Raw genomic sequence first — 15,072 nt, 5'->3', positions numbered from 1 at the left:
CAGTCTTCATCAATCTGGCCAAGGCTTTCGACTCTGTCAATCACCGTATTCTTACTGGCAGACTCAAGAGCCTTGGTTTCTCTAATGACTGCCTTGGCTGGTTCACTAACTACTACTCAGATTGAGTTCAGAGTGTCAAATCAGAGGGCTGTTGTCCGGACCTCTGGCAGTCTCTATGGGGGTGCCATAGGATTCAATTATTGGGCTGACTCTTTTCTCTGTATATATCAGTGATGTCGCTCTTGCTGCGGGTGATTCTTTGATCCACCTCTACGCAGACGACACCATTCTGTATAAATCTGGCTCTTCTCTGGACACTGTTTTAACAATCCTCCAAACGAGCTTCAACGCCATACAACTCTCCTTCTGTGGCCTCCAACTGCTCTTAAATGCAAGTAAAACTAAATGCATGCTCTTCAACCAAATGCTTCCGCATCCGCCTGCCCGACTAGCATCACTACTCTGGACGGTTCTGACTTAGAATATGTGGACAACTATAAATACCTAGGTGTCTGGCTAGACTGTAAACTCACCTTCCGGACTCACATTAAGCATCTCCAATCCAAAGTAAAATCTAGAATCGGCTTCCTATTATGCAACAAAGCCGCCTTCACTCATGCTGCCAAACATACCCTCGTAAAACTGACTATCCTACCGATCCTTGACTTGGGCGATGTCATTTACAAAGTATCCTCCAACACTCTACTCAGCAAATTTGATGCAGTCTATCACAGTGCCATCCATTTTGTCACCAAAGCCTCATATACTACCCACCCGTGACCTGTATGCTCTCGTTGGCTGGTCCTCGCTACATATTTGTCGCCAAACCCACTGGCTCCAGGTCATCTATAAGTCTTTGCTAGGTAAAGTTCCGCCTTATCTCAGCTCACTGGTCACCATAGCAACACCCACCCATAGCATGCGCTCCAGCAGGTATACTTCACTGGTCATCCCCAAAGCCAACACCTACTTTGGCCTCCTTTCATTCTAGTTCTCTGCTGCCAATGACTGGAACGAATTGCAAAAATCACTGAAGTTGGACACTTATATCTCCCTCACTAACTTTAAGTGTCAGCTGTCAGAGCAGCTTACCGATAGCTGCAGCTGTACACAGCCCATCTGTAAATAGCCCATCCAACCAACTACCTACCTCATCCCCATATTTGTTTCATTTTTCTGCTCTTTTGCACGACAGTATTTCTACTTGCACATCCTCATCTGCACACATATCACTCCAGTGTTAATTGCTAAATTGTAATTACTTTGCCACTATTGGCCTATTTATTGCCCTATCTCCTTACTTCATTTGCACACACTGTATACAGATTTTTCTACGTTTGTTTATCCCATGTGTAACTGTGTTGTTTTTGTCGCACTGCTTTGCTTTATCTTGGCCGGGTCACAGTTGTAAATGAGAACTTGTTCTCAGCTGGTCTACCTGGTTAAATAAAGGTGAAATAAAAAATAAAAAAGGTTTCCGCCAGACGTGACGCTTGGCATTCAGGCCAAATAGTTCAATCTTGGATTCATCAGACCAGAGAATTTTGTTTCTCATGGTCTGAGAGTCCTTTAGGTGCCTTTCGGCAAACTCCAAGCGGGCTGTCATGTGCCTTTTACTGAGGAGTGGCTTCCGTCTGGCCACCCTACCATAAAGGCTTGATTGTGGAGTGCTGCAGAAATGGATGTCCTTCTGGAATGTTCTCCCATCTCCACAGAGGAACTCTGGAGCTCTGTCAGAGTGACCATCGGTTCTTGGTCACCTTCCTGACCAAGGCCCTTCTCCCCCGATTGCTCAGTTTGGCCGGGCAGCCAGCTCTAGGAAGAGTCTTCATGGTTACAAACTCCTTCCATTTAAGAATGATGGGGGCCCCTGTGTTCTTGGGGACCTTCAGACATTTTTTGGTACCCTTCCCCAGATCTGTGCCTCGACACAATCCTGTCTCAGAGCTCTATGGACAATTCCTTTGACCTCACGGCTTGGTTTTTGCACTGACATGCACAGTCAACTGTGGGACCTTTTATATAGACAGGTGTGTGCCTTTCCAAATCATGTCCAATCAATTGAATTTACCAAGTTGTAGAAACAAGGATGATCAATGGAAACAGGATGGACCTGAGCTCAATTTCGAGTCTCATTGCAAAGGGTCTGAATTGTTGTGTAAATAAGGTATTTCTGTTTTTTCTTTTTTTATACATTTGCAAAACATTCTAAAAACCTGTTTTCGCTTTGTCATTATGGGGTATTGTGTGTAGATTGACGAGGAACAACATGAATTTAATCAATTTTAGAATAAGGCTGTAACGTAATTTTTTGGGGAAAAAGGCAAGGGGTCTGAATACTTTCCGAGTGTTTTTCATTAGGCCACTGTAGGATGTTTGGTCTGATGACCCCTTTTCGGCTCTCAGGACAGCGACATTGAGAAGCCTGGCCAAACTCCCAATGGCAGTCTGGACAGAGGATAGGGTGAGGTCTGCTCAGTTTGTGTGTGTTTCCACCCAGGGAGGGGGGGGGGTCACTCCTATAATCTCCAGAGCAGTGTTTAAGAAAGTGTCTTGTACGGTTGGGTTTATCCCTGGTGAGAGTGAGGGAATCTGTCCAGCTCAATAAGCATGTATATCAGGCCATCTCACGGCTCACTGGACCCTCCCTGGGTGGGCCCTGGTCAATACCACCACTGCTGACTGGCCGGGCAGAATGGGATAATCTCCTTCTTTCTTTCAGACCAGGGCCCAGGGCCTCCCCTCCTGGCTTGGCCCTAATTTCAGGTCATTACCAGTCAGGGCGAGGCAGGGGCTAGGCGGGCAGCCCAGTGCAGGGAACAGAGAGCCCATTTCAGCCAGAGCACTGAAGCGCACTGGGGGTTTTGGGGCATCGCATGAACCGGCTGTTGTGGGAAAACAATAGGAGGCGTGATCACTAAAAAACAAGGCCTATGTGTAGCTCCTTCTTCAGCTCCAGCAGCTTCCTTCCACACCCCCTTTGCTCTCATACACAGGGACCTAATTGGCACCAAAGACGTAGGCCACTTGGTTTAACTGTCTCCTTTCTGGTCCTTCAGGATAACTCTGAGATGATCTGAATAGCTGTTTCAAATGTTGGACCTCCTGTGTGAAATTACCCACTTTTATATTGTATACAGATGTAGGATCTTAATTTGATCACTCTTTTGTTGATGAGAATTTTCCTGCACTGCTTCTAAAGTTTGTAGTTTCCACTTTGATTTGACCTAACATTACATGTATCAACCCCTACAAAAATGTTGTGTTCAATTATAATCCACATAATAATTTCCTGTTGCTGCAGCATTATTTTCTTGCTGTAGCAAACTGCCTCAAATTAGAATCCTACATCGGTACCTACAATATGCAGTGTATGGTCATTGATAAACTTTCATTTGATTAATTTAAATGGAAAAACAAAAATAAAACTACTGAGGCAGCTTTTCTTTTTTCAATTAAGTTCACTTTATTTTAATTTTGTACCACAAGACACTGAAACATGTAGCAGTCTTTAATTTTTGACATAAAAAATAGTTATTACGATCAATGATATGAAAATTATAGGTTAGGGAATGAAGCTGAAGTGCAAACACATACAAAGACTTGAGCAAATCAAGGATTTTACATTTAAAAGCTTTACTCTGAAATAGAAACGGGCAAAGGATCCCTTGGGATCTCAACCAATATCCCCCTAAAATTGGTTTCAAAATCTTTCATTAAGACCTAATGAAACTATTCAAAAAAATATATTACTTTTTTTACACTTATAAATGTGCCTTTCCCTTGTTAAGACTCCCACTTACCTGACCACACAAACATTTGGTGATAATCAGTAGATTGGAGAACTGAATCCTCTTGACTCTGGTGGGGTATTTCTATTGACCTTTATTACACGAACAGTGGACGGCTTTACATCTCTGTGTGTCTGGTTTGGTCTGCACGGGACATGATGCTTGATGCTTCCACTGCATCTCCATTGGAACCTCAGCATCTGAGAAGACACAAGACAACAGAAGAAGCTGATTGGGACAATGAAAGGATCTACAAGGTCTGACAGGTTAAAGACGAGGAAGAACTATCTGCCCTTAGATCATGTACACACGTGCAGTGTCAGCCTAGCCCTAGATAACGCTGCCTTGTGTGATGTATCTCTGTCTCCTCCCCTCCCCAACCACGCGGTGTTGTTGTTGTTTACTACCATTTGGGGGGGGGGGTGTGTGTCTGTGTGTCTATTTGCCGTTTGGATCAGCGTTGATGGTGACCCCTGAGCTTGCAGACAGTCAGGGGTCAGAGTATGGCCTGTCTGGGCACACCGGCTGACCCCCAGCGCCTGCAGCCTATAGGGGGACGGCCACCCCAACCCCCCCAGACCAATATTACCTCTGGGAATAGGATCCAGACACAAACACAATGACCCAAATCCCTGCTCCCAAACACACACACACTCGTCTTAGACATTGGTCCCTGCATGGTCATAAACTGATGTCACGATAGCTTACGCTGCATAACGCAGAGGAGGGAGGATGCTGAGTCTGGGACAGTCATCTAATTATCATTCTGCTCTATGATGAGACTGCATGTGGGGGTTCTCTATGGGCTCTTAACCTTTGGTATAAATGATCTGATGTAACGCTGATGTAACACCATTGAAACATACTGCCAGATATCTAGTTTCAGTATAAAAATAGTTTTTCTGTATAATGACAACAAGAGACCAGAGGACCAAACAGATACAGTACATCATATCACAAACTCACCAGACCCTGTCGGAGTATCTTTATAAAATAACCAAATAACCAATAACTTCCCCGTAACGAGTAAAAGGTCAAGGCACTAACAGGGAACTGAGCTGAGCTCAACCCAAAATAGTCCTATGGTGTTAATACCACAAAACCTCTTTTTATTAGCAGAACATCTGTGGGGGTCTGGAGAGGAGAAGAGGCTCTGCCGGTGATTAAAGCCCAACCAGGAGATCCTAGATCCCAGACAGACATCAACAATAACCTAGCTGGTCTGGTCTGGTGGAGCAGAAGGCCTGGCTGATTTATCAGGGTATTATACAGGGGAGGCTATAGAGGAGACACTGGGGTTGGGGAGAAAGGGGAGATGGGGGCAGGGGTGACATGGGAGGAAATATGTGGCAGGGGAGGCAGGGGTGTGGGGGTAGGGGAGAGAGGGAGAAGGAAGAGACAGGGGGGCAGGGGAGGGAGGAGAGGGAGGAGAGGCAGTGTGGGGGTGTTGGAGGGACCAGCTTGGGAGACAGCCGGTGTGGCGCACCCCAACCTGCTGACTGCACGGAGACACCAGCCTAATTTATGCATAGTTTGGCTGAGGGGTGGAGGGTGTCTAGGACCCCCTCAATAGCCCTGGGTGGCTGAGGCTGAGGGTGCGTCTATGGAGCTATTGGGGTTGGGGTGGGGGTGTATTTTTGGGGGAGATAGGAGAAGGGGGGGGGCTTGCTCGGCTCCATGCTCAATGCAGCCTGTCTATCTGTTGTTCCATTAAGGTTTGGGACAGGCCAGGGCTGAAGAGCTGGATGGGGGGGCTTGCTGGGCTCCATGCTCAGTGCAGCCTGTCTGTCTGATGTCCCATTAAGGTTTGGGACAGGCCGGGGTTGAGGGGCTGGAGGGGGGAAGGTATTGTTCACCCCCCCGGTAGACTGCTGCTCTGCTCTGCCCCATTAGAACAGAAGGCCTGTCTGCTCTGTTGCATACTAATTCTGCATCCCCACCACAGACATGAATACAAGCTAGTTGCGAGGCTCGCGTGAGAAGAAGGGTGCATTGAGAAAAAGGCAGCCGGCTCAGTGAAAAAAGGCCCTGCAGATGGAGAGAGTGGCATATGCTGGATGTGTGTGAGTGCAGCTGGGCTGTTGGCCTTGGGCCTGTGGTGGGAGCCTGGTTGTTGAATGTGGACGAGGGCTAGATGATGGTTGAGTGTGGTGATGTGGTCAGACAGTTTAACGACTGTTCTCAGCCATGGACATGCCACACAGATAGGGATGACATATTGCTCCAGATGTACACACAGCATATGACATGTGAAATGTCCACATAATTGGGATACATGGTGGGATGCCTCTGAAAGAGAATGTACGGTCCTACAACAAAAACGCCCAAAACTGAAAATGAGACTGGAAAATACTCTGATATACTCTAGAATACACCAATACTGTATACACTATAAATACAAAAGTATGTGGACACCCCTTCAAATGAGTAAATTCTGATATTTCAGACATACCCATTGCTGACAGGTGTATAAAATCAAGCACACAGACATGCAATCTCCATAGACAAACATGTCAGTAAAATGGCCTGTACTGAATTGCTCAGAGATTTTCAACGTGGCACCGTCATAGGATGCCACATTTCCAACAAGTCAGTTGGTCAAATTTCTGCCCTGCTAGAGCTGCCCCAGTCAACTGTAAGTGCTGTTATTGTGAAGTGGAAACGTCTAGGAGCAACAACGGCTCAGCCGCGAAGTGGTAGGTCACACAAGCTCACAGAACGGGACGGCCGAGTGCTGAAGCGTGTAACGTGTAAAAATCGTCTGTCCTCGGCTGCAACACTCACTACCAAGTTCCAAACTGCCTATGGAAGCAACGTCAGCACAATAACTGTTCATCGGGAGCATCATGAAATGGGTTTCCATGGCCGAGCAGCCGCACACAAGCCTTAGACACCATGTGCAATGCCAAGCATCGGCTGGAGTGATGTAAAGTTCGCCGCCATTGGACTCTGGAGCAGTGGAAATGCGTTCTCTGGAGTGATGAATCACGCTTCAGTACCTGGCAGTCCGACAGACTAATTTGGGTTTGGCGGATGCCAGGAGAACGCTACCTGCCCGAATGCATAGTGCCAACTGTAGAGTTTGGTGGAGGAGGAATAATGGTCTGAGGCTGTTTTTCATGGTTCGGGTTAGTTCCAGTGAAGGGAAATCTTAACGCTACAGCAAACAATGACGTTCTAGACGATTCTATGCTTCCAACTTTGTGGCAACAGTTTGGGTAAGGCCCTTTCCTGTTTCAGCATGACAATGCCCCCATTCACAAAGCGAGGTCCATACAGAAATATTTGTCGAGATCGGTGTGGAAGAACTTGACTGGCCTGCACAGAGCCCTGACCTCAACCCTATCGAACACCTTTGGGATGAATTGAAACACCGACTGTGAGCCAGGCCTAATCCCCCAATATCAGTGCCAATCTCACTAATGCTCGTGGCTGAATGGAAGCAAGTTCCAGCAGAAAATGTTCCAACATCTATTGGAAAGCCTTCCCAGAAGAGTGGAGGCTGTTATAGTAGCAAAGGAGGAACCAACTCCATATTAATGACAATGATTTTGGAATGAGATGTTCGACGAGCAGGTGTCCACATACCTTTAATCATGTAGTGTAAGTTGTCTCATTTCAAAATGTTGATCGGTAAATGTATTCACTCCCTCAAGTATCAAAATTCAATTTAGATCAAATCTTACAATTTTTGTTTTATGCATATCAATATTTTCATTGTTAAAACTGTTGTAGCAGCAGAAAGTGCTGTTGTCTGATGACATCATCATGGTAACTACCAGCAGTGGGTTTAGAGGAGCAGCATAAAGCCTTTCACTGAGGCTATTCTGAGGCTGCTCCTGGGCTGTGGGAGCTTTGTCTCTGGTCCGGGTAGGCCACAGAGGGCCTGAGAGGAGAGAGGAAATATAGAGAGAGTGAACAAGAGAGTGAAGAGAGACGGGTAGAGAGAGAGTTTGGGCTGGCCTGACTGACAGAAACCTGGTGAAACCTGGAGTAGTGTGTCTGTCCAGTCCATCCCAACAAAGACGTAAGCCCTCATTAAAAATACATGTCATTGGATCACACTTCGCATGAATCGTGTGATTTTCCCTCCGCCATAAGGGACCATGACTGAGTGGTGAATGGGGGCCAGGGCGAGCTGGGCCAATAGAGCACCATGCTGAGTCCCCATGGGAACCAGCCCCTCACCGAGGGGGGCTCATTTAACCATTGTTCCTCTCTTAACACAGCTTTTTAAAATGCCTCTTTATGGACTCAGCAAAGCAAACTTCAGCCCATGTCCCCACAGCCATAGGGAGAAAGTGTCAGAAGGAGGGTGAGGGGGACAGAGGAAAGAGGCAAAAGAGGAGCGTGAAAAAAGAAAGTAAAGTTGTAAGCGAGAAAGTTAGAAAGAAAGTATAAAAATATGTTAAGATTATTCTCTTAACCACGATCAAAAACAAACTACTCTCAGTGGACTTCCTCATAGTACAACTTTAGGATTTCCATTTCACCCGCATCTACCTATTGCACATCCCCCAGCAGCTACGTCGTATAGTACTGGTTCTTACGTCACGGGATTGTTTTTCTTGAATATATTTGTAGTTTTCATTTTGAATATATTGTATTTTGTCAATTATATGTATGCAGGGCTCCCTTGTGATAGAGACCTTGGTCTCAACGGGACTCCCTGTTAAAATAAAGGTAACAAAAATATATACAACAATGATCCTCTGATTACCATGGGGATGAGGTTTACAGTATCTGTGTTATCAAACCCAAGTCATTTGCCAAGCGGTGATACAGTCAGCACTGGCTCATGTCCTCTCAGGACTGTGGAACTCCTACAGTACAGCAGACATAATAGGAACACCAGCATCAACCTGCAGTATGTGTCATCCTTCAGTGGAAACAACAGACCTGTCTCCTATACAATACGGCTGCTGAACGGAGTCTTAGTCAGTCTCACAGGACAGCCAGGAAAACAGTGAAATGAATAACAATGAACTGACTCACAGTGAAGTTCACAACGGTAGAGATGATGGGGAGAACAGCAAGCATAGCAGAGAGGGAAAGTGTATGTGTACTGTATGTGAGATGTGTTGATGCACTCAGGAATATCTCAATATGAATACCAAACTGCACTCTAGAGAGGAGCCCCCACAAACATGTAAATGCTCACGCCTCCCTCCTCTCCCTCTCCCCGTCTCCCTACGCTCGCCGAGTGAGGACCCCTTGATTTTATCTGTAGCAGTCTGCTGTGTGCCTGATGGAAAAGCAGAGTGACACAGGGTTGCTACACCAAAGGCCCATTTGCAAATCACAGTCCAATATAAACATAGTGTTTAACAGGGGTTTCTATGTCTTTTTGGCAGGGGTCCACCTCATTGCTGTTAATGCTAGCAGCAATCTAACACAAGCCCAGACAGCTTTAGCCTACTGTGGAAACACCTTCCTCCCAGCCTCAGCCTGGTCCATGCAGCCAGCCGAGCTGATGGTCTTTGGGCAACACATTCATCTGAATACATTTACATAGAGATTGTGCTACGTTGGCAGAGGCTGGCCACTGCTGAGAACGCACCATCCAAGTCCTCGTGCAAAAAAAGCACAATGATTGAAATAGAAAAAAAGGTGAGGTGAGGTGAGGATGCAGGCTTTATATTGCAGTGAGGAAGAGGAGGCAGTTGATGGGGATTGTCAAATAAGCCGGGCTCCCAATGTGCCCATGTTCCCTCTTCGCTAATGACATCAGTGGCAGATGGGGGAGACAGGGGCACAGGCAAGCACAGCTCAGACACACGATAGCACAGAGACACAGACTGAACAAAGGCACTTTTACTGCCTGCGAGGCTGACACCAGCTGGGCACTCTGCAGCAAGATATACTGAGGGACAACATTGGACAAGGAACACTCATCAATATGAACACACATGTACCCACAGACACAATTAGACCTTCGTCAGCATACAGCATAAGCCCTGAAGAACTCACACACTCTCCATCACCTAACTGTTATATATATATATATATATATATACACACACACATGCACACACATCTGACGAGACACAACTGCTATATCTCTCGCATCGTTGATAAACAAATATAGGCAGCCATCTAGCTTTGCAAGCCAAAAATGGCTGCTACCTCAAGAATAACAACAAGAAGCAGCAGCATCAACTTCATGTTAGCTGATATGACTGAATATACATCTTTGTGATCTGAACCAATGCCAATACAAGAGGGGCCTATAGGAGTAAATCAGTGGAGGCTGGTGGGAGGAGCTATAGGAGGACAGGCTCATTGTAATGGCTGGAATGGAATAAATGGAACGGAGTCAAACGTGGTTTCCATGCCATTCCACAGAGTCTATTCCAGCTATTACAATGAGCCCGTCCTCCAATAGCTCCTCCCACCAGCCTCCACTGGAGTAAACGGAAAAGACTAGTAGTATAAAGTAGTATAATACCAACGTATCGTGACGTCAAACAACCATTTCTTGTGATGTAATAATTTTATGTTCAAATCTACTTCATTCCAAGTTATACATCTTTTCCCCGGCAATTAAAAGGGTAAGTATGTTTGTAGAATGGATGAAATATACTTGGCAAGGATATTATGTCTCTATTAGAATCAGAAAGTTGGACACTGAACTTTACGCAACTCACCTCAGAACATCAACGTAAAGCAATATTATTCACTAATAGTTCTGCTAAGCATTTATCATACAAGAAAACATGCAAACAACAAACGGGCTGCATCTTCTGTTTTGGTATACAGCACAACTTGCCATGCTGGATAAGAAGGACTTGAGAGAGAGAGGGGGAACGAGAGAGTGGGGAGAGAAAGGGTTCAGCAGGGACGAAGCTCAATGTGTGAGATTGTGTGTGAGTCAACCCCAGCTGAGCAGACATTTTGTTGACATGCTGATAGGGATTTAAGCAGTGGGAGGGTGGGTGGCAGACCAAGGTGAGAGAATGACGGGAGAAAGGGAGCTTTGCATGGTGGGGGGGACGAGAGAGGGGCTGACAAACGTGCCGTTACTAAGCTTGATTTCAGCGTGAGTTGAGACGATTAGGGCCGGGGAGAGGAGGAAAGGATAGGGGAGGAGAGGAGAGGAGAGGAGGGGGTACGGTTCCTCCAGAGGAAAGGACAGGGGGACAGGTCTATTGATGAAGTGATGGGTGAGAAGTGGCTCTCTTTCAGTCCGGCGAATAAAGCAGAAGCCTGTGTGAATAATGGTATCTACCACAGGGTGGCTAGGCGCTCGTGTCTTCAGTTCCCCGTCAACCACTTTCTCTGACAAACATCTCATGAGATAAAGTCCCTCCTCTTAAAGGGATATAATTGTTTATACTGCTGCAGGGTAGTGATACTGTACGCACGGTGCTGCACAACTTATGCACCATTATGCAATGATAGGGTATCTGAACATTTCTAATAAATGCTATTTATTATTTAACCCTTTCTGAGTGATATACTGCTTCAAATGTAATTTCTCAAATTTCAAAGTGATATTAAATGCAGATTGTCTTACCAACATGGCATAATACAGTATGTGATCATTAAGGATCATTACAAAAAAATGGTCCCCAAAATAGATCCAGTCAACTGAATGAAAATAATTTTCACAATACCACCTATTTTCAGATTCAATTATCATATGTTAACCGACATCAGTGTGGGTCTGCTAATGCAGTAATACCGACTAAAACAGCCGCATCCTAATCTGTAGACAACCCTAGTTTGATTGTGGACCAGCCACGTATACCGAGACGGCAAGCCAAAAGGGACATGCTCTGTCTCTGTCTCTACCAGACTGGGGGAGGTGGAGGTCTGGGGGGAGGGGTCCCCGGGAGGCAATAAGTAGCAGCTTATAAAATAAGCAAACACATTTGATGCAGCACCCAAACAGGCCAGTCTGCACAGCAGACGACATCCCTCCTCTGACCTTGACCCTTATGGTCTTTCTTCACCTGCTCCTGAATGGAAGTCAGTGCAGCTGGGCAGTCTAGCCATTTGCCTGACTGGATTACCATCCCCATTTTCACCCCGTTCCCACGCTTGGTTACCATCCCCCTGTTTGGGGTTGCTCCGAGACTAAATGGTCAAATATAATATTGATGTGGCACATTGTGACTGGCTGTCAGTAGGCTGAGTGTCTCGGTGACCGCCATCTCTGCTGCCTCCGATGGTTTGGAGGTGGAGGGGCTCTATATGTTCAGCGAAATCATCAAACAGGTTCTTTCTATTTACCCACAAAAAAATGTCTCCTTTCTTTCACACTATTCTTCCCCTTGGCTTTAGGTTTCACCCTCCCATCACACCACCATCGGTACATTTTCAGAAGTACCAGAAGTACCAGTTGTTTCAGCCCATTATCTTTCTCCACAACGCACTCCTCTCAACTTCCTCCTTTCTTCCAACGAGTATAGAGAGGAGAGTTTGTGGATACTGTTTGTTGAGTTGAGCTTTGTGTGTTCTACGGATGATGGCTAGTGTTTCGAGGTAGCCCTTTCCTGCAGTGAAATGACCTAGTGGCCTCATGGGTGGAATGTTCTTCATATTTTTCATAATTTAATCATTAATAAACATTGTTTCAAAAAACCTGCCAAAAATCCATTGTTTCTATGTCAAACGGTTTTGTTATATTTCAGTCTTCTGTAATGTATATAAAGTGTAATATTGGGATGAAAACTCAACATTGAATACATTTCAACTCTATATCTGACATGGTACAGATGTCTTCTTTTTTTAAGCCCATAACCATGTGTGTGAGGTGTAAACTTTAGTTTCAAAGCAGATTTGTTTAAGACTACCAAGAAACACTCTGTGTGACCCTGATTTAGCCCACTGCAGTAAAAGGTTAAGCAAAGTGTTGGGCTGTAAGGTGTGTTTGGTGCTGATCTGTGTGTGTGTGTGTGTATGTTTGGTGTTGATCGGTGTGTTTTAAGCTGTGGTGTGTGTATGTTTGGTGCTGATCAGTGTGTGTTAGGCTGTGGTGTGTGTATGTTTGGTGCTGATCAGTGTGTGTGTGTGTGTGTGTGTGTGTGTGTGTGTGTGTGTGTGTGTGTGTGTGTATGTTTGGTGCTGATCAGTGTGTGTTAAACTGTGGTGTGTGTATGTTTGGTGCTGATCAGTGTGTGTTAAACTATGTGTGTGTGTATGTTTGGTGCTGATCAGTGTGTGTTAAATTGTGGTGTGTGTATGTTTGGTGCTGATCAGTGTGTGTTGTGTTGCGGGGTTCAGAGCACCGCCTCAGCCCCTCACATTTTCATTATGGTCCAAATCACAGGCCTGTACTTGAGCTTGGCCTCTGCCAGCCAAGCTACCAGTTTAATCACACATAGAGCACTCCATTTTAATTTCCCTTTCATAACCCCCCCACCCCCCATTCCACTCCCTACTGCTTCATAATTCTGCCCTCAGAGCTGTCTGTGTGGCTGAGTGTTTGGGCCCTTTGAAATGACATAATCAGTGACTTGGATAAATGCCTGCCTGTTTTCCCTCTGCTGCCTGTAATCAGAAGCCAGCCAGCTCTCCGTACTGGAGCGTTGAAGCAGTGCTGAGTTACTAAAGCAACTCATGGAAGTTGTTCACTAGTTTCTCTGATGCCTGAGGAGTGATGTCTACAATGATACTGATTAAGAGACTGTTCTCACGGAAGTGCTCCTAGTCCTTCACTAATGGCTGAGGACTGGTCTCTACATATACAAATGCAGGCCATTTTGTTTGAGGTTAATAAATGTGCCAGCTCAATGATACAATAGCTCCCTTAAGTACATGATCACAAAACACTCCAAAATATCAGATTATTATCATGAGGATACAGGCTTAGAATAAGCATACACTGGAACTAGAATTGGCAATTATATAGTAATAAAAATTTACATATTCAGTAGGTCTCAAAAGGGAAATAAATCCTACATTTCATAGCAGCTTCTGAATAATACAATAATAATGATAATAAAATAAAAGAAAATAACCTTGATAACCTACAAGTAACAACCTATTGAATGTATGCTTTTATTTCTGCTTTTATAAAATAAATAAAACCCTATCGCAAATCAGCACATATGTGTCTTTCCAAATGCCTGGGATGAAAGCATGAAAAAAACAAACATCCTATTTATCACATTTCGTCATTGATGTTTGAAAAGAACTAAACACAGAATGTATGCAAATGAATTATTTTTCATTTGAATTAGAAAGTAGGGCAATGTAAAAAAAAATAAAAATGCTAAGCAGGTCTAGGAGAATTGAACAACGGCTATAAATGCTTTCAGCAACTATTACTTCTGTGGGTGGAACACATTCAATCAATATCTAAGCATATAAAAGCAGCGGGTACTCACAGTGAGGGAAGCTTCATGAGACGAGGCTGCATTGACACAAATGAAGCATGTGCCAACTAACACCACCACCACCAGCCCTACCAGTGAAGTGGTGTACAGTTCATATCCTACAATATAACTAAAACTAGGAATCTATAAACAGCCATACAAGAAGCATAGAAAGAGAATGACTCTTGTTCTGTGGCTAGAACGGTTTGTCCTATAGATATTGTATATGTTTTATGTTTGAAGTGACAGTATGCTTTAAATCAGCCAAATGTCTTCATACTTCTTCTGCCTGATATGCTGATTTAAATTAATACATCCAATCACCGCTATTTTGAGCTATTAAAAAAGAAATCAAATGTATGGGTAGACAATTCTGTATTTAATGTATGCTTATTCTGGGAATTAGCAGCACCAAGATACAAAACTAGTATTATACCACCTCACTCAATTCATACCTTGATTAAATAAAACATCTACAGCTTGGGTTTGAATTACCATGTCATGTCTTTGGCATGGAAGAGGACAAAGCCAAATAAGAAGTGATAGAGAGAGAGAGAGAGTGTGTGTGTGTGTGTGTGTGTGTGTGTGTGTGTGTGTGTGTGTGTGTGGTGTGTGTGTGTGTGTGTGTGTGTGTGTGTGTGTGTGTGTGTGTGAGTGTGTGTGTGTGTGTGTGTGTGTGTGGTCTGCCCTCCTATATGTCTGTATGTGTAATGATAGAGGTGTGTGCTCCTTCAACTTTGCAAACTAACGGTCTGCACACACACACACACACACACTGCATTGTTGAGAAGGAACCTGCAAGTAAGCATTTCGTTGGACGGTGTATACCATGTGTTTCCCGTACATACGACTAATAAATCTTGAACCCCCCCCCCCGACCCACCCACACAAACTGCATCCTCCCTCCTCTATGTAACAGCTCCAGCTCTAGCAAGACGTACTGTACCCAGCCTCCCTTC

At 44.9% G+C, this 15,072-nt stretch overlaps 1 long non-coding RNA gene across 3 annotated transcripts in view; it reads right to left on the bottom strand.

Annotated features, from left to right (window-relative positions):
* Nucleotides 1-3,441: 3,441 nt before the first annotated feature.
* LOC115158205 (uncharacterized) overlaps nt 3,442-15,072 on the bottom strand; it is a 45,010-nt gene continuing 33,379 nt past the window's right edge. For all 3 annotated transcript variants that reach the window (XR_003868640.1, XR_003868639.1, XR_003868641.1), the window contains exon 5: nt 3,442-3,991. This is a non-coding gene — a long non-coding RNA (uncharacterized LOC115158205). The remainder of the gene's footprint in view (nt 3,992-15,072) is intronic.

The sequence above is a fragment of the Salmo trutta genome, chromosome 22, assembly GCF_901001165.1.
Source record: "Salmo trutta chromosome 22, fSalTru1.1, whole genome shotgun sequence".
NCBI classification, from domain to species: domain Eukaryota; kingdom Metazoa; phylum Chordata; class Actinopteri; order Salmoniformes; family Salmonidae; genus Salmo; species Salmo trutta.
This window is presented reverse-complemented; position numbering and strand designations above follow the sequence as displayed.